At 48.0% G+C, this 18,707-nt stretch overlaps 1 protein-coding gene across 15 annotated transcripts in view; it reads left to right on the forward strand.

Moving 5' to 3' along the window:
* The window catches only part of PITPNM2 (phosphatidylinositol transfer protein membrane associated 2), a 167,447-nt gene that overhangs the window by 26,579 nt on the left and 122,161 nt on the right, over positions 1-18,707 (forward strand). For 12 of the 15 annotated variants that reach the window (XM_074402092.1, XM_074402087.1, XM_074402088.1 and 9 more), the window contains one exon: positions 12,514-12,617. The gene's annotated coding sequence lies outside the window, so the exon portion shown is untranslated. The other 3 variants (XM_074402091.1, XM_039471555.2, XM_039471563.2) reach the window with 3 other exon arrangements.

Raw genomic sequence — 18,707 nt, forward strand, 5'->3', positions numbered from 1 at the left:
AAATTCCTGGCTTCAAGCATTCCTCTCATGTCGGCCTCCTAGAGTGTTGGGATTATAGGCATGATCAACCTAGCCTGGCCTGTATTACTTAAAAACAAAACTAAACACAAATGGCTGCCTATTGTTGTGCATCTGCTTTTTTGACTTCACAATACATAAATCCTGCAGATAGTTCTCTGTTGGCTCATGTAGAGTTGCCCAGTGTTTGTAACGTTGGGCTTAGTATTGTGCTTATGAATGGACCATCACGTATTAAACCAGGTCCCTGTTGAGGGAATTTTAGATTGTAATAGCAGAAAATGGGAAGCAAACAGTGCTGTAGTGAGCATCTTGGTAAGTAGGTTTTCATGCAAATATACTCTCATGTCTGTGGAATAAATTTCCAGAAGTAGAATTGCTGGGTCAAGGAGTGTTTTTGTTTTATTTTTGTTAGCAATTGCTAAATTACTCTTCATAAAGGTAGTACCAATTTACACTCCTACTTACAATGTGTGAGTGCGAGGCAGTGGTTTTTAACCTCAAAACCCCAGGCAAGGAAGAGCTTTTAAGTAAAATAAAAATCTAGAGAAAACTCCTATGTGAGAGCCCTTTCTACCGCAAAGGGCAGGCTGTAGGGTAGTTCCTGGCATAGACAGTTAAGACTGTTCATTCCCTTTAGCTGCCAACTTGCACATGACAGGGTCTCTTGGGTTTTTGGATTCCTATAGTCAGGTTGTGGTTTGGAATTTTGTTCCTGGTAAAAGGTGGGGGCAGCAGCTGCCTTGCCCCTCCTCTGTCAACTGGTTCATCACTGAGTAGCTAAGAAACACCAGATGCTTACCTTTAAGGAGCTTATGTTTTTGGGGGAGCTCAGATGTGACCAGGGGCCTATGAACAGGCTCGTGACTTTGATTTCCCAGATATGTAAATTGATGTCATTTCTTTCTTTCTTTCTTTTTTTTTTTTTTTTTTGAGATGGTCTGGCTCTGTCACCCAGGCTGGAGTGCAGTAGCTCAATCTCAGCTCACTACAACCTCTGCCTCCTGGGTTCAAGTGATTTTCCTGCCTCAGCCTCCTGAGTAGCTGGGATTACAGGCATCTGCTACCATGCCCATCTAATTTTAGTGTTTTTCGTAGAAATGGAGTTTCACCATGTTGGCCAGGCTGGTCTCAAACTCCTGACCTCAGGTGATCCACCTGCCTCGGCCTCCCAAACTGTGGGGATTACAGGTGTGAGCCACAGCGCCTGGCCTCAATTGACATCATTTCTAAAGAGGTTCTCCAGAGGGCTGGAGGGAGGAAGAATGGAAAGTTAGTGTTTGATAGGTACAGAGTTCAGTTTGGGGAGATGAAGTTCTGGAGGTAGATGGCAGTGATAATTGTGAATGCCCTTCAAACCACTGAACTACACACTTAAAAATGGTTGAAATGTTAGCTGGGCATGGTGGCACACACCTGTAGTCCCAATTATAACACTTGTGAGTCTGAGGTAGGAGGATCACTTGAGCCTGGGAGGCAGAGGTTGCAGTGAGCCAAGATGATGCCACTACACTCCAACTTGGGTGACAGCAAAACCCTGTCTCAAAAACAAACAAACAAACAAACAAACAAAAGGTTAACATGGGGGTATGGTGGCCCAAGCCTGTAATCTTAGTGACTCAGGAGACAGAGGCGGGAGGATTGCTTGAGGCCAGGAGTTAGAGACCACCCTGGACAACATAGACCTTATCCCTACTAAAAAAAATTTTTTTTTAAAGTCAGGTGTGAGGCCAGGCGTGGTGGCTCATACCTGTAATGCTGACACTTTGGGAGACTGAGATGGGCAGAATGCCTGAACTCAGGAGTTTGAGACCACCCTGGACAATATGGTGAAACCCTGTCTCTACTAAAATACAAAAAACAAACAAACAAACAAACAAACAAACAAAAAAACAACTGGGCATGGTGGCGGTGCCTGTAATCCCAGCTACACAGGAGGCTGAGGCACGAGAATTGCTTGAACCCAGGAGGCAGAGGTTGCAGTGAGCCAAGACCATGCCACTGCACTCCAGCCTGGGCAACAAAGTGAAACTCTGTCTCAAAAAAAAAGAAAAGTCCTGGTGGTAGTGCCTATAGTCCCACCTACCCAGGAGGCTGAGGCAGGAGGTTTGCTTGAGCCAGGAATTCAAGGTTGCAATGAGCTGTAATCCTTCCACTGCACTCTAGCCTGGGTGACAGAGTGAGACTGTGTCTCAACAACAACAACAAAGAGATAAAAAAGTTAATATGGTAATTTTTATCTTATGCATAGTTAACCACAAACAGTAAAAAGGCATAATTCACTGTAGCTATCATCTCATGAACAAAAGGAACACTAAGAAGTAGGAAAGATCTAAGAATAAAGAAACTAAGTGGAGCCTTTTGATTTTTGTTTGTTTTGACACACGGTTTTGTTCTGTTGCCCAGGCTGGAGCACATAATAATGGCCCACGGCAGCCTCAAACTCCTAGGTTCAAGAGATCCTTCTATCTCAGCCTCCTAAAATGTTGGCATCACAAGTGTGAGCCACCGTGCCCAGCCAAAGTCGAGCTCTTTGAGTAGCTTGGCCCATTAGCCATGTTCTTATTTCTCCTTGAATTGGCGAGAGCTTGGCCAGGCGTGGCGCTGACCTGATCACTGAGGTTTGGGAGTCAGTGGAGAGGCCTCTGAGGGCTGGAGCCAGAGATGACTCCCTAGAGAAGGAGCCTGGGCTGGGCCTGCAGCAGCTGTGTATTCTAAGAAAAGATTCTGTTCTCTAACTTGGGAGACCTGGGGCTGTCTCATTTCTCTGTGTTTAAACAAGAAATGTGTCCCTGGCCTGCTGCCGGATGTTTTGGAGGCTGGTTCAAGTGAAGCACCCAGTGATCTGGGTGTGGTCTTCGTTACGATTTTCCATTTTCCCCAGGGGCTCAGATAACTTTTGCAAAAAGAGCCGGTGAGCAGAGCAGATGTTTGTTTAGAATGACATGGCAACTCAGAACAGGTGCTCAGAGAGGTTGTCCCTGCCCGGGCTTTGGGATCTGACCGGCAGGGAGGAGCTTTGCAGAGGTATTGCTTGGCCTCTGCATAGCCATCTTGCTTCACTAAGGTGCTGGGTGTTTTACCAGTGAAGGTCATCATCCCAGACTGTAATTACTCTCAGGAAACACGTGCCACTAAGTCTCAATGCCTTTAGAGGGTGTGGAAGCGAGCTTACTCTCACTGTGGCCAGGGTGTGACTGACAGTGAATTGGCTTTATGCCACATCTGGCTGAGGGCTCTGACTCTTCCATGATCCACTCTCCATATGAGAGAGGTCTGTAGTCATCACTATATTGCAGAGAGAGGCATAGTCTTCTAGAAGACCAAGGAACCTCAATTGAGCTCTTGACCACAGGGAGTCTGCTGCCCTAGGCCAGTGCCTCCCAGCCAACTTGTGACTGTTAGACCTGGAGGCTGCTTAGACCCCTGTTGTCTTAACCCTCCTTTCATAGCCAAAACACAGATTGTAGGAGGTGAGGGGCCATCCAAGCTCATAGCCAGTGGGAGTCAGAACTGGCTCTTGAACCCAGTCTGTGAACTCAGGTCCTGTCACCATTGGGGCATTTTAAATCTTAGAGGGTGTTAGTTATAAGGTGACTTTAAATCTGTGGGTTCATATTTGACAAAACCAAAGCCAGGCCTTTGCTGCAGGTGTGCCTCTGAAAGGCCTTGTCAGCCATGAAGTAAAACCCCAGCAGGCCATGCAGGCACCTGTGATGAGTTTCCCTTTGACTCACTGGGTTGTCAAGGAGGTAACACGATTTCACCATATTCACAGGGCAGTATGGTTGCTGAGCTGACACAGCCTCCTCATGTGGGTGGCAAGCGTATGCTTCCCATTAAGAAAATTGCTACCTTTGAACAGGCTCCCAGCAGAACTTTTTCTCGCTTACTAAAATTAAGAAAATAAAACAAGACACCCAACAACCCAAACTAAAAAAAAAAAGAAAAGAAAAGAAAAAAGAAGAAATATTGAACATCGACCCAGAAAAAAAAAAAAAAAACCAAAAACCTCTTTATTTAGCCTGGTATTAGTATTCATTGGAGCCACATGGACAGAACAAAGAAATTCTCACTTAGATGAGGTTAAGATCGCCATCCTGTAGCCTTCTAGATAGAGCACAACCTGTAGTTGTGCTACCTAATCCTTGTCCCTACCTCATGAACATGACAAAGCTTAGGCAGAAACTGCTTCAAACACAAGTAAACTGTGCTGAATTTGCCTCTGAGAATTCTCAGCGGTCCCAGGAGATCATTGGAGAAATTCCCCCAGGTGGCCACAGAATCAGAGCTGTCTTGCTGTGTTAAGTCTTGTTGGAGCACTTGAGTCCTGAAGAGGCCCTTGATAAGGGGAATAGTTAGACTTGTCATCAACGCTGAGCCCAGATAAGTCTGGGAGTGGGAGCTGGAGATTTCTGCCCCTGACGTGCAGGTGACTGAAGCTGACAGTGGGCACAAGCCACAGGGACACAGCCGAGTGGCACTGTTTCACTTCCCTGCAGCCTGGCCTCCATCAGTACTAAGGCACAGCATTTGTGGAAGGGCCATGTGTTTGACAATACTTACCGCATCCAGTAGCCAGATGGTCTAAACAACCCATCAGTGGTATGGTATGTAAATATTTTCCGTCATTATCATGGTGCTGCCGTACTGACATTAACGAGGATGAAGAATTACTCTTGAAGAGCTCTCTGTTAAGAGCCAGTCAGGCTGCAGGCAGGGCTGCAAAGCTGTCCCTACACCCTGGAGGCTGACAGCTTTCCAGGCTAGCTTGGTCTCCTCTTGCTGCCTTCCGCCCAGGTACACATTCCCTTACATGGTGGCCCTGTGGACATTCCCCTCAGAGCTCTTCCCAAGTACCACGTTTGTTTCTCATCATGCACTAATATGTTTTCCACTGTTGGCAAGAGCTTTGTGACCCAGCATATTTCCCTCTTTGCTTTGCCAACCAGGAAGCACACAGCTAAGATTTTTACTCATTTTGCTTATAGATTGTTCTCAATTAGAAGCCTTGGTATAGATTTTCTCCTTCCTGTTTGGTTGCTTTCTTTCTATGCTCTCATGTTTGGTGGGAAAATGTGAACCTATGTTGTAAGGTTTTTGGAAGCAGGTAGTATGGATAGAGCTTGAATAACATGAACAGGTTCCCATCATGATCACAGGGTACAGAACTGGTCTGTATCCAATCTTCCTGAACTGTCACCTAGACTGGTAGTTCTAAGAAGGCTAAGATTAGACCTCAGCCTAATTCTCCTATGTGTCTCCTACATATCTGACACTTAGTATCAATTTGGTGGGATGTATTAGTTAAGTAATGCCAACTGCTAGACAATCCTCTAGTCTCAGTGGCTTATCACAATAAAGGCTTATCCCCTTGTTTTAGTTGAATTGGATGTTCTGTGAGTGACCTCCATGTGGTGAATTGGGGACCCAGGATCCTTTCACACTGTGGCTCTCCCACCGCCTGGAGTCCTCCAGTGAATCTATGTAGTCAGCTGGCTGGTAAGCAGAGAAAGAGGGAGCGTAGGAGATTGTGTGGGGCATTTTTGGGGCCAGGCTTGAAAGTGGTAGACCTCCCCTTCTCATAGAACTAGTCCTGTAGCCTCACCTAGAGTCCAGGGGGCTAAACATGTGATTTAGAAAGAGGAAATTGGACCATGCCAGAGTCTGCCACAGTGAGATATTGAACAGTGAAGGAACAAATCCATGAAGGACACAGAGAGTGGAGCAGGGCTCCAGGGGCACACATCTGAGGAGCCCAATGAGTGCATCTGCCTTGCAAACCTAGATGCAAGTAATTGGACTTGGTGCAGGGCTTTGGATTACACGTCAGCATTCCCTTCTGTCCAAACCTTAGGATTGTAGAATGTTGGAGCTGAACCAAGATCCCTTTCAAAGACTGTTGAGCTCAGCCTCCTTACTCTACAGATGGGGAAACAGAGGCCCAGGGAGCAGAGCTGATTTACCCAGAGTCAGCAGCCAGAACTCTAGTCTCAATCCCTTGCCAGTTATCACTTCACTGCACTCAGGGAATCCCATCCATATCTCTGTCCACAGTGTGCAAACCCCTGCTCCGCACAGAGACATGGAGAGTCATGTAATTAAGTGACAGCTTGAGTTGATCATCTGATGGTTTGCTTACTCTATAGGATCATTGGAGAAATTCCCCAGCCTCACGACAACTGTATGAAACTCAGCACCGGCTTCATTTCAGCATTCACTCCATTGGGATATTGGAAGTGGAAGACCACTCTCTTCCTAAGACTCATTTAAGCACTAAGATCTCTCAATGGCTCTCATATGTGAGGATGCAAAAGGTCTTCATGAGTCTTATGACAGAAATAGAAATTCCGGCAAACCCACTAGAGAGCTTGGCCACCATCAGTTACCTATTGCTGCTTAACAGAGTGCTTCCAAACTTAGTGATGCAAAACACTAGCCGTTTTATTTATTTGCTCACAATGTGGCAATTTGGGCAAGGCCCAGTGGTGTTAGCTCATCCCTGCTCCACTGGTGTCAGCTGGAACAACTTAACTACTTGGGGTGCAGGACCCATTGACAAGGTGGCTGACTGCACTCCTGTGGCTGATGAGATGGTGCTGTGCTTGGCTGTATCTGCCAGGGCTGCTGGCCAGGACATTTGTTCTCCTCCTCATTACCCCTTGGGTGAGCTATAGGTGGTTGGCTTCTTACCTGGCTTCAGCTTCCCCAGAGTTCAAATGCAGATGCATCCAGGCCTCCACCACCACTTTGTTCTTGTTCTCTTTCTCCTTGCCCTTCCCCCCCTTTTAAAAACAAACAAACAAACAAACAAACAAGGTCTTGCTCTGTCACCAGGTTAGAGTTCAGTGGCATAATCATAGCTCACGGCAGCCTCAACCTCCCGGGCTCAAGCAATTCTCCTACGTCAGCCTCCTGAGTAGCTGAGACACAGGAATGTGCCATTGCACCTGGCTATTTTTTGTAGAGATGGCGTTTCTCTATGTTGCCCAGGCTGGTCTTGGACTCCTGGCCTCAAGTGATTCTCTTACCTTGGCCTCCTGAAGCACTGGGACTACACATTGGAGCACCATGCCTGGCCAGGATGTCCATCTTTTTTTTTTTTTTTTTTTTTTTTTTTTAGACGGAGTCTTGCTCTCGTTGCCCAGGCTGGAGTGCAGTGGCGCAATTTCTGTTCACTGCAACCTCTGCCTCCTGGGTTCAAGGGATTCTCCTGCCTCAGCCTCCTGAGTAGCTGAGATTACAGGTGCTTACTACCATGCCCAACGAATTTTTGTATTTTTGGTAGAGATGGGGTTTCACCATGTTGGCTTGGCTGGTCTCTGGGAAAAGATGTTAGCAGACCCACTCACACAAACCTCTCCAAAGCCTGGCTGTGCTCCTGGATGCCTCTGGAATATATGACTTTGCCAGGTTCTCATGGCCCAGGGAAAGTCCTACTGGAGCCACTCAAGGCAGACCCCAGCTGTTTCCTCCTTTGAAGAAGGCTGCATGCTTGTGCTGTGTTTTGTATTGCTGATGGTGGTGCCTCCTATTACATAATCTGTTATTCTGTGCTGCACAAGGCCCTGCTTACTTGTCAAAAGTTTCTAAAAGCCAGCTGTATCAGCTCCAGGCAACTGGGGGTGCTGCCTCTCCCTCATAGTATTAGTCACTCTGTACTTAGCTAAATTTAACTTTTTATCATCCAAATGATATTTTTGTGGGCTTGGGATTTTACATAATGCTACCAACTGCTGCAGGCTAAGAATTTCTCCTCTTTGTTATGTGTGTGTGTGTATGTGTGTGTGCTCATGTTGGGTTTTTTCCCTCTGTGAACTTCTGCATGCTCAAGAAAGCCTTGTTCAGTTTCTCTTCCGTTGCTCGGCTTTCCCAGGTCTGGGTTATATTCTTTGGTCTCTGCTTTTACCACTTGCCAGTGGAGAGAAAAATTGCTCCTAATAGCTTTCTAATGGTCCTGCAAATGCTTCCGCCTTCGCTGGAGGTCTCTTCACTTTGAAGGTCTCTGAGGGTTTCCCTGCTGTCTCCAATAGTCTGGGCTTCTGAAAGGGAAGCTCAGCTCTGGACTAGAGTGTTTGTTGAAGAAGCTGGAAGGGAAGGGGAGTAGGATCGTGAAACAAGAAATCCAGATAGCCAGGCTGCCCAAGGCATGGGGTCCACGATGCCAGCTCCTCCTCTCGGCCTGTGGGATGTTGGGTGGTGATGGAGTGTTCGGAGCTGTTCTTAAGAGAACACAGGGAGGTGGGTGGGTGAGAGGATGGAGACCTAGCCTCAGAGGGGCCTGGAGCAGCATGTGGGGAGCTGGAGACACAGCTCAGCCATTTGACTTTGAGGCCCCACTGCTCAGAGGCCATAGCACTCCTGGCCCTCATGCAGGGATCTCGGGTCTACAACGTAACTATACCTGGGACATGCCTTCCTTCATTTTCCTGAGGAGGAAGCTGAAGATCAGCTCAGTGAGGTGAAGCAGCGGTAGTAATCACAGCAGCAGCAAAACACTGAGCACTTAAACTGTGTGCCAGGCATGGTGCTAAGCACTTGCTTTTGTGAGCTCATCGACTCTTAAGCCATTCTATGAAGTAGGTACCAGTATGCACTCTTTTTTTAGATCAGGAAACCGAGTCCCAGAGAGCTTAAGCAGCTTGCTTGGGTGAGGTCTCAAAGCTGGGAAATGGAGGGCCACATTTTAGAACCCATTTACCGCCAGGACTCCTCTTGCCACCCAGTTCTGTGGTCTCTTTTAGGCTACAAGGCTTTCCAAGGGGCATACTGGGACAAAGGGCAGAGATGGCAGTTGTCCTGTGCTCCTTCCCCGGCATTATTGGGCTGATTCCGGCCTGATTCCAGCCTGATCTAGTTGCCAAGTTCCTCCCATGCAAGCTGTCTTTAAAATAAAGCAGGGTGTCTATGTATAGGCGGTCTCTGGGAGGGTTAGCCAGAAACTGGAATTTGCCTCTGGACAGGGAACTGGGTGCTGGGGAACAGGGATAAGAGAGAAACTCACTTTTACCCTCTACCAATTTTATCCTTTGAGTTTTCAAAGTTTTCAAAATATAGATGCATTATTTGTCTTAAATTAAGTGATGTTATCTTATTTAAAAATTAGGAACAACTAGGTATATACCCAAAAGAACTGAAAACAAATATCCATACAAAAACTTGTATAGCAATGTTCACAGTAGCACTTATTCACAATAGCAAAAAGGTAGAACCAACCCAGATGTCCATCTATGGATGAATGGATAAACAAGGTATGGTGTATATAATGGAATGTTACTCCATCATAAAAATAAATGAAGTACTGACACATGCTCTAACATTGGAGAACCTCAAAAACTTTATGCTGAGTGAAGGATGGCAGACACGAAAGGATACCTATTGTATGATTCCATTTATATGAAATATCTAGAATAGGCAAACCCATAGAAGCAGAAAGATTAGTGGTTGCCAGGGGCAGGGAGGAGGGGAGGATGGGAAATGACTGCTTATGGATACAAGTTTTGTGATGAAGATGTTCTGGTATCAGATAGTGGTGATGGTTGTACGACATTGTAAGTAGGCTAATAACCATTGACCTATACACTTTGAAAGGGTGGGATTTTGTTGAGTTTATAGATTGTCTTGCTGTGTCACTGAAGCTGGATGGAGTGCAGTGGTGGGATCACCCCGTTCACTGCAGCCTTGATCTCCCAGCCTCATGTTATCCTTCCAGCTCAGCCTCCTGAATAGCTGGGGTTACAGACATGTGCCACCACACCCAGCTAATTTATGAATTTTTGTAAAGATGGGGTTTCACTATATTGCCCAGTCTTATCTTGAACTCCTGAGCTCAAATGAATCCTCCTGCCTCAGCCTCTCAAAGTACTGGGATTACAAGTTGGCACCTGGCTAAAAGGGCAGGTTTTATGGCATGTGAATTATATCTAAATTAAAAAAAATTAGAAACCATGCCTCCAGATGAGTCAGAGGCCATGGTCTGTTGTCAGCACTCTGGACAGTTTGCCATGGTGCTACCTACCATACGTATGGGTCTCTCTCTACCCATTTCTTAGCCACCTGCCTCATGGTCGCCATGTCAACGGAGGCTGGAGACAGCAGTGTTTAACTTCGGCAGTACTACCCACTCATTTGGAACTTATACTTTCCACAGGGGCCAGCCTGAGACATGTGGACGTCTGGGCAGGCTAGTAGCTGGCACCTCATCAAACTGGTATTCTTTAAGTGTTTGACATTTATTTAGTGGGGATGAGGAGAGACTGATATTCTATTAATAGGAATTATATAGAGAAACAGATTCACTTGGTAATTCACTTCCATGGACTGAAACAGAGTCAAGGATCTGAAAAATTTTTTAGGAAAGCTTTTTTGACTCTGTTGTTCTTGTCCTCTAAGGGATCTTTTTGTTTTGTTTTTCTTTCACCTGCAGTTTTCCAAATAATTCAAGAAGTATAAGATTTAGATTTAAAACTTAAAGAAATAAAATGACATTTGTTCTTGGGAAACTGCAACACGATGTATTATTTGGTCTTGGATGCCCTGCTCCCCCCCAGGACTGTGACTACACCTGTGTGAAACATACATTACATGCAACAAACCCCAGCGAGGCATTGTGTTGTGTTTTGTTGTGACTTTCCATGTCCCCTTAGGGCAGTGGACAGACTCACTGTTTACCATTTATATGAGGGGTCACTGCAGGAAACCTGAGTTAGCCAGCAGCACATTTTTCTTTCTTTCCAGGGATGTTTTGAGCCCCCTCCCGCTAGAGGTCTGTTCCTCAAGTAGCTGCCTGCTGGATTGGCTCCTTAGCCTGACCCTACATTCACTTTTAATACTTTTAGTCAGAAACCTAATTCCCTGCAGTGCCCCTCTTTACATTCCAAGAGTGCTTTTTTGTTGTGACCCCCGTGGATCTAATTCTGCGGGGTGTGAGTCACCACTGCCCTTCTCACCCTGCAAGAAGTGCTGTGGTAGGCTGGAGCAGGACTGGCCTACCAAATCTGGCTCTCCATTGACGGGTGCATTACCGTGGCAAACCCTCACCTCGAAGAGGAGCTTTCCTCACCTCGAACATGGGGAGACTTCAGAGTAGCTGGCCTCAGCTGTGGCCTATGGTGGCATGTGGAGGTGAGGCTGGAAGGCCAGCTTGCTTATGGTCACTGGGAGGGCTGGGACCTGTATCCACTCTGCTGTGGGTTCCCAGGCTGTTTCATTTGTTTCAGGGGTCAAGTGTGTAGGTGGGTATGTACATGCAGCCGTGGAGACAAGGGGCTGGGGCAGGACAGCGGTGGAGCCTCAGTCCCACAGAGGAGCCTGCACAGGGGCGGGCATGCAGGATGCGGTGTAGGTGGCGGGGTTGGATGCGTGAAGAGCCGCCTCCTCCCTGCAACCACACCTCCCACTGCTGTGCATTGCTAGCTATCTTCACACCTCCCCTATTCCACTCTCTCCCTCCTCGGACTCTTACTGTCTGGCCGCTCACTTGGCAGTCGATAACTTTGCTATCCCAGCCACCATTCCATTCCTCTTTGTTAGGGCCACGCTTGCCCCTAGTGGGCATGGACTAGCATCTGAGGAGACCCCCACCATGCCTGTCCTCAGCTCTTAAAGCAGGGTTGCCCTGGAATTGGGCATCAGTTCCTGCAACACTCTCAACTTCCATAGCCAGGAGATAAGCGGCCTCTCTGGCATGGTCATTGGAGAGCCCTGTAGGCTGCTACCTGCTCTCTGGGCCCAGAGGCAGGAGGCTTGTATGTGTCAGGCAAATGAGAATGTGTGTTGTGCTGCTACGTAGGCTACCACCTTGTCTGTGGTCCCTGTAGGAGCCCTGGGTTGGGTGGTGGCTTCAGTGGTACCTGATTTTGCCTCCGAGGCTGTTGGACCTGGGACTCTTTGGAAATCCATTTCTCCACTTTTTTCATTTTGTTTTGACTGCTTGTCTCTGGCCTCTGGGTAATCAGATCACACTCTGCTCAGCTGGAGGGACTTGCTGGAAGGCTAGAAACCATTTGCATCACCCCACAATGGTGACCACACCCCTGAACGAGGATCAGGATGCCAACCTCTCTGGCAGTGTCTCCCAGTCTTCTTCCTGCATTGTCTCATTTTCCAGCCTCCCCTCTGTGGTCTGAAGACTACCAGTCCCAGTGGGGTTCATGAGTGAAAATCAAGGTTTGAGACAGAGCTCCAAGGGACTTGTGAAATAAGATGACTTGTGGTGTGTGCTGTTGGTCTCAGCTCCCGCTCCCTAAGCGGTTTTCCTAAGTAGAAGGGGTGCCAGGCAATGTTGGGGTATATCTGTCACCAATTCTGACTTAGGAACTTGTTGCCTGAATGTGTACTGGACTGGGTCCCTTTGTAAAATGGAGACACCTTTAGTCGCATGTCCCCTGTTCAACCCTCTTGGGCCATTGGCACTGTGGGTCTCCCGGTTGGATTGGTGTGGATGATCCAAGTCCAGGTATCTCACCTCCTTTCCCATTGTGCTTCTCCCTGCAGGATGCTGGCACCTGTGTTCTGGTCTTCAACACCCTTCTGTGAGCCTAGGGACGCATCTCTCCTCCTGTGACAGGGACATCAGTGGAGCCTCCTCAGACCCACAGGTAAGGCCATCCACCCGGGTAACGGCACCTTACCTCCCAGAGCTGGGGCCCTGCAGGCTACCCTGGCCTTTGAAGTTTGAGGGTACAGAGACTTTATTGCTGTTTCCTTTTTCCCCTGAAAACTGGACTGTTGTTGTGAGCAGTGGCTCACACCTGTAATCCTAGCACTTTGGGAGGCTGAGGCAGGAGGATCACTGCAGGTCAGGAGTTCAAGACCAGCCTGGGCAACATAGTGAGACTGCATCTCTACAAAAAATAAATAAATTAAAACAAAAAAAAATTAACTGTGTGAGGTGCCATATGTCTATAGTCCCGGCTACTGGGGAGGCTGACGTGGGAGGATCACTTGAGCCCAGGAGTTCAACACTGCAGTAAGCCATGATTACACTATTTCACTCTAGCCTGAGTAACACAGTGAGACCCCATCTCTTAAAAAAACACTAAAAACCTGACTTTATCTGATTAATGTGGAGTAGATTGTATTTATTGATTATGCTTTTGCAAATATTGCCTTCTCTTCACTAAATAGGAAAGACCGATGTTCTGCCTCTGGCAGCTTTCAATTCCAAATACGATAAAAACTCCGTGGGTCGGCCTTTGAGGCCCAGTGGCTGCTATTCTCCTGTTTATAGAGCACCCCAGGGTGGCTCTTTTCTGTTTGCTCTTAAGGCTCAGCTTGGCTTACTCTACCCTTAGTACATGGAACAGGACAGGCAGGAGTTTTGCTTCTTCCTTGCCTTGGCTGAGAAGCCTAGGCTGTGGCTACTCCCTGGCCTTGGCAGAGAGCAGAGGCCGGGGTGCTGCCTCGCTCAACTGCCCACAAGTCATGGTCAGTGGCCCAGAAACAAGCATGAGTGTGTTTTTTATTGTACCATCCCTCTGGGTACACTCCTACAGTGAGAAACCAAGGCCGAGTGGAAGGCGGGCCTGAGCCTCTGTCTTGAGCCTCAGAGAGTGCCAGGTCTAGAGACCGAATGGCCCAGGGAGTAGCACTCTCTCCCCTCCTACCCCTTGCAGACAGTAGGAGTCCCTGGCCTCCCAGGCTTCTTTACGTTTCATGTTTCTGAGTCTCAGGCACAAGTCCTGGCCTTGGCCTCATTTTCCATGCCAAGGTCTTTGTTGGGTACAACAGGAGGTAAAGTGATTTTTCCTTCTTTTTTTCCTAAATTTTGATGAATCTTTCTCCCTGTGCACTCGTCAGCTAGTTTCAGCTTTGGAGACACGGAGGATGGATGTTCCATCAAGGGAAGCTAGCAAAGCCGAGGTGAGGATGCTAGTAGGGGTAGGTTTAATATACCCAGCCCTTGCTGCCTGGGGCTAAGTCCCACAGTAACCACAAGCAGTGCCTGTTGGGGTCCCCTTTTACACAGGAAGCCTAGGCTCAATCAGCTCAAGGTTGCACAGCTAGTCAGTGGTGGGATTGGGATTGGACCCCAAGTCTTGACTTGGAAGCACATGGTATGGTTTTCCAAATTCAGCCTGTGATTCACAGGGCCCTTGGTTCAGCCCATGCTCAACCATCACTTGGTGTCTGATCTCAGGTAAGTAGGTAAGTCCCCTCCCTTCTCTGGCTGCCCTATCCTCACTGGGAAGACATGGCTCGTTGTGATGGGGCCTCTTAAGTTGCCTCTGGCTCCATAGTTCCTGGCTGGCATCGTGGGCTATTTTCTTCTCTAATTGCTCATTCTTTTCAGTTGCTGTGAAAAGGCCTCCAAGTGCTAAGAAGAGAGAGTGCTATGTTGTATTTTTTGTTTTTCTGTTTTGTTTTAATTCACTTTCCAAGGTGTCCCAGCTGCTGGGGGTGGGTGTAAGGGAGGGCACATAGTAACACTCAGCCTTGGCGCTCAGCTTCTCCAAGGGTCACTCTGGTTCTGTGGAGTTGGGGCCTCGTGGTTGCCCTGTTGCCAATGGTCTTGGCTGCCAAGTCGAGGCAGGACCCAGTGAGAGCTCTTCTGCCCTGCATGGCCTCAGCACTGACATTGCTCTGAGGGACCGTGCTTCAACACAGCCTTGGCCTCCTGTCTCCTTTCCTACAGGAAGGAAGTTCTATTCCTTCTTAACAACTGCATTCTAGAGTGCAGTGACTTTGGAGAGACCATGGCCTTGCAGCCTACCTCATCCGGAGGTCCTCACTTAGACCTAAAATGTCCTTAGGAATTATTCTGCTTCACTCATTTGCCCATAAAGTATTTATTGTTACTTAGTGTGCACCAGGGACTCTTCCAATTGCCAGAGATGCCTCTGTGAACAAAACAGACAGGTGTCCCTGCCCGCATCTGGTTTATAGCCTGGTACATTCTTCAAGCTTTGCTTATGAAGTTCTAGCGTCCTGAAGTTCTCTCCTCCCACCTCTGTCAGGTTCCTGTTTCCCTTTCCAAGCCCATTTCCAATAGCTCCTTTCCTCTAAAGCTCTTTGCGAGGCCTGGGTCCACATTAGCCTCTTCTTCCTTCCTCTGTGCTGTCACGGCATACTGCTTGGACCTCAGATAGCATTCTTGGTACCCTTTTCCCGGAAATATTTTGGTAAGTGTCTGTGTCTGCTGTCGGCCTGGGAGTCCTGTAACGTGGGAGACTTGCCTTTGGTCCCTATCCTTTCCCCCCAGATCCTGGACTAGACAACTGGTGCTACTTTTAGGTGCTTTTCCTGAAACTCACCCAGACTGAGAAAATGGCAGGTCCCATGTGAGGATGATTAGGGTTGCCCCTCCATGCCTCTGCAGCCCCCTTGGGAGTTTGTGGCATAGTGACCACCGGACCCTGGTAGCACCACCCTCCCCAGAGTTGGCTGAGAACAAGATCTTTCCTTCTCTTCTCTCCTCCACAGGGGACTGAAAAAGGAAAGGGCTCAAGGACCAGGGTTTATTTTTAGAAATGCTCCTTGCTGTGGAGGAACCCGGAGCCCTTCCTTCCAGAAGGTGGGGGTGGCAGGTGGTGGGTAGCTGGGGTTGTGTCTCCTAGTACTGCCTGGCTGTCTTTCACAGGAGTCTGCCTTAAAGAGGAGGGTCCCAGCAGGGAGAACATTTGCCCTCAGCCCCCACAGTTGAAAACATTTGCCATTTGGTGCTGGTGAACAGAGCTTCTGGCATTACCATGAGCCTCTGTGTCCCTTGGGGTGGGAGCTCAGCGGGGAGGGTCGGGGGCCCAGGCAGTGGCTTCCTTCCGGACTCCCCGTGGCTCAGGCAGGGAGGGGCACTTCCTGCCATTGTCTCTGTGACAGGCTCTAAAGGTCACTGTCTCCTGAGGAGAAAGAGAGCTGATGACATGGGCAGGGCCTCAGACCACAGAAGCAATGACACACACTCTACAGGGCACGTCCCTACCTCCCCATGCTGTCCCCCACCCCACCTCCAGCCCCTTGGATGAAGTGGTGTCCCAGGCTAAGAAAGGGCTTCTCTCTACCCTGTGCAGCAGCGGAGCCCTACCTGCCACAGGGCCCTTGCTTCCTAGTCCCTCCTCTCAGGCAGCCCCAGTCCCACGTGGGAACATAAGCCTGTCTGTCTCTGCGGCATTTAGGTCTGTGATAAGTCTGGAATGTTAGAAGGCTGCAGCCCAGAGAGCCCAGAGCATGGGGAGACTATGGAGAGGAAGTAGAGGGCTGAGTGCCCTCATGCCCTGGAGCAAAGATGCTGCCCTGAGTTCCGCAGAGAGTTCCTTCTCAGCTCCTTTGCTGTCCCCACAGAGGTTGGTAGAGAGCTGGGCACAATCTGATGATCGATGTCATGCTCTAGCCAGCTCTGTCACCTGCGCTCCTCCTGACTGCTTCTGTCTGTATTTCATTTTTCGAGGTGGTTCTTTGCCACACACCCAATACTGCTCAGTACGTGGGGCTTCAGCCAGAAATTGTTGGCTCTTCTCAGCCCTCCTCTTCTTCCCGTTCCGTTCCCCGGAGCTCTGGGGACCCATCCCTGCATTTGTCTTGTTTGTTCTGGTGCAGCATGTCTTCCTGAGAATGTACTTTCTTTTCTTCCTTTTTTTACCTTTTTAATTTTTATTTATTTATTTATTTTATTCAAAATGATTTTTAAAATTGCATTTTAGGTTTTGGGGTACATATGAAGAACATGTAAGATTGTTGCATAGGTACACACATGGCAGTGTGGTTTGCTCCCTTCCTCCCCATCACCTGTATCTGACATTTCTCCCCATGTTATCCCTCCCCAACTCCCCACTCCACACTGTCCCTCCCCTGTTTCCCCCCACAAACCCCAGTGTGTAGTGCTCCCCTCCCTGTGTCCATGTGTTCTCATTGTTCAATACCTGCCTATGAGTGAGAACATGTGGTGTTTGATTTTCTGTTCTTGTGTCAGTTTGCTGAGAATGATGGTTTCCAGGTTCATCCATGTCCTTACAAAGGACACGAACTCATCGTTTTTTATGGCTGCATAGTATTCTACGGTGTATATGTGCTACCAGTCTGTCATCGATGGGCATTTGGGTTGGTTCCAAGTCTTTGCTATTGTAAACAGTGCCACAATGAACATTCATGTGCATGTGTCCTTATAATAGAATGATTTATAATTCTTTGGATATATACCCAGTAATGGGATTTCTGGGTCAAATGGAATTTCTATTTCTAGGTCCTTGAGGAATCGCCACACTGTCTTCCACAATGGTTAAACTAACTTACACTCCCACCAATGTATAAAAGTGTTCCTATTTCTCCACATCCTCTCCAGCATCTGTTGTCTCCAGATTTTTTAATGATTGCCATTCTAACTGACGTGAGATGGTATCTCAATGTAGTTTTAGTTTGCATTTCTCTAATGACCAGTGATGATGAGCATTTTTTCATATGTTTGTTGGATTCATATATGTCTTCTTTTGTAAAGTATCTGTTCATATCCTTCGCCCACTGTTGAATGGGCTTGTTTGTTTTTTTCTTGTAAATCTGTTTTAGTTCTTTGTAGATTCTGGATATTAGCCTTTTGTCAGATGGGTAGATTGCAAAATTTTTTTCCCATTCTGTTGGTTGCCAATTCACTCTAAGGACTGTTTCTTTTGCTGTGCAGTACTTTTTCTATTTTTTAAAGGAATTATTTATTTACTTATTTTAGATATAGGGTCTTGCTCTGTCACCCAGGCTGGAGTGCAGTGGTGTGATCATGGCTCACTGCAGCCTTGAATTCCCAGGCTCAAGCAATCCTCCCACCTCAACCTCCTGAGTAGCTGGGACTACAGGTACATGCCATAACACCTGGCCCAGAATATATTTTACATTCAACCAGGTGGCAGAAGCCTGCATTCCTCTGGCTTGTGTTGAATTGTGCTTCAGATGGATGTTTTCTGACTGCCTTGGTGAGACAAGGCTAGCTGGGGTGAAGAGAGGAAGCAGGGGGCCTGTGGCAAGACGATTGTGTTTCTGGGTGATGCTTTTGGTTACCTTTTGAGGTTCACGCAAACATGTCATGCTTTCAGGGGGACGGGCATGGGTCTGTTTCACTTGTGCTCTTCAGGACAGGCAGAACCAGGAAGGAAGCTGGCCTGGCCTACCTGAGGGCATGTGAGGCCGGGTGCCCTGCTGTCTTGGCCATGGTGGTCTGGAGCTGGGGGCTTCTCTGGATCTCTGCCTGTAGGTTCTCAGCATGGGAAACCCCTTCTCACCACCTTTCTTTTCCTTCTTCCTTTTGTTTCTGCCTTTCTTTGGCTCTGATACAGAGCCCCCGCTTTCGGTTCATTTCCAGTACTTTGCCATGGTGGGTGTCCAGTGTACTCATGTTGGTGACCTCATCCTGCCTGCAAGGAGGCAGCTGGAAGCGTGAGGGTTCAGCGCTTTAGGTGCCTGGAGGCATTTCCATATGCGCTGAGCCCCCATGCCTCCCAGTAGACAGGTGGCGTCAGCAGAAACTTTCTGGACCTGATGTCCCCTATGTCACTTCCTTTCTTTGTTTCTTTACACACTTCCTGAGATGTGAACCCTGCCCGGAACAATCACTTTTGTTCCTGGAGACAGTGTTCAGAGCTTGGAATTCTCAGAAGGATTCCTGAGATGGCGCCATTCAAGCCAGGGGCTTGAATAGCTTAAGACTCTTCATTTCAGCAGCACGATTGACCCCTCAGTGGATCAGTAGCGATTCCTTCCCCACATATTTA

This window comes from Saimiri boliviensis, chromosome 7, assembly GCF_048565385.1.
Source record: "Saimiri boliviensis isolate mSaiBol1 chromosome 7, mSaiBol1.pri, whole genome shotgun sequence".
NCBI classification, from domain to species: Eukaryota; Metazoa; Chordata; class Mammalia; order Primates; family Cebidae; genus Saimiri; species Saimiri boliviensis.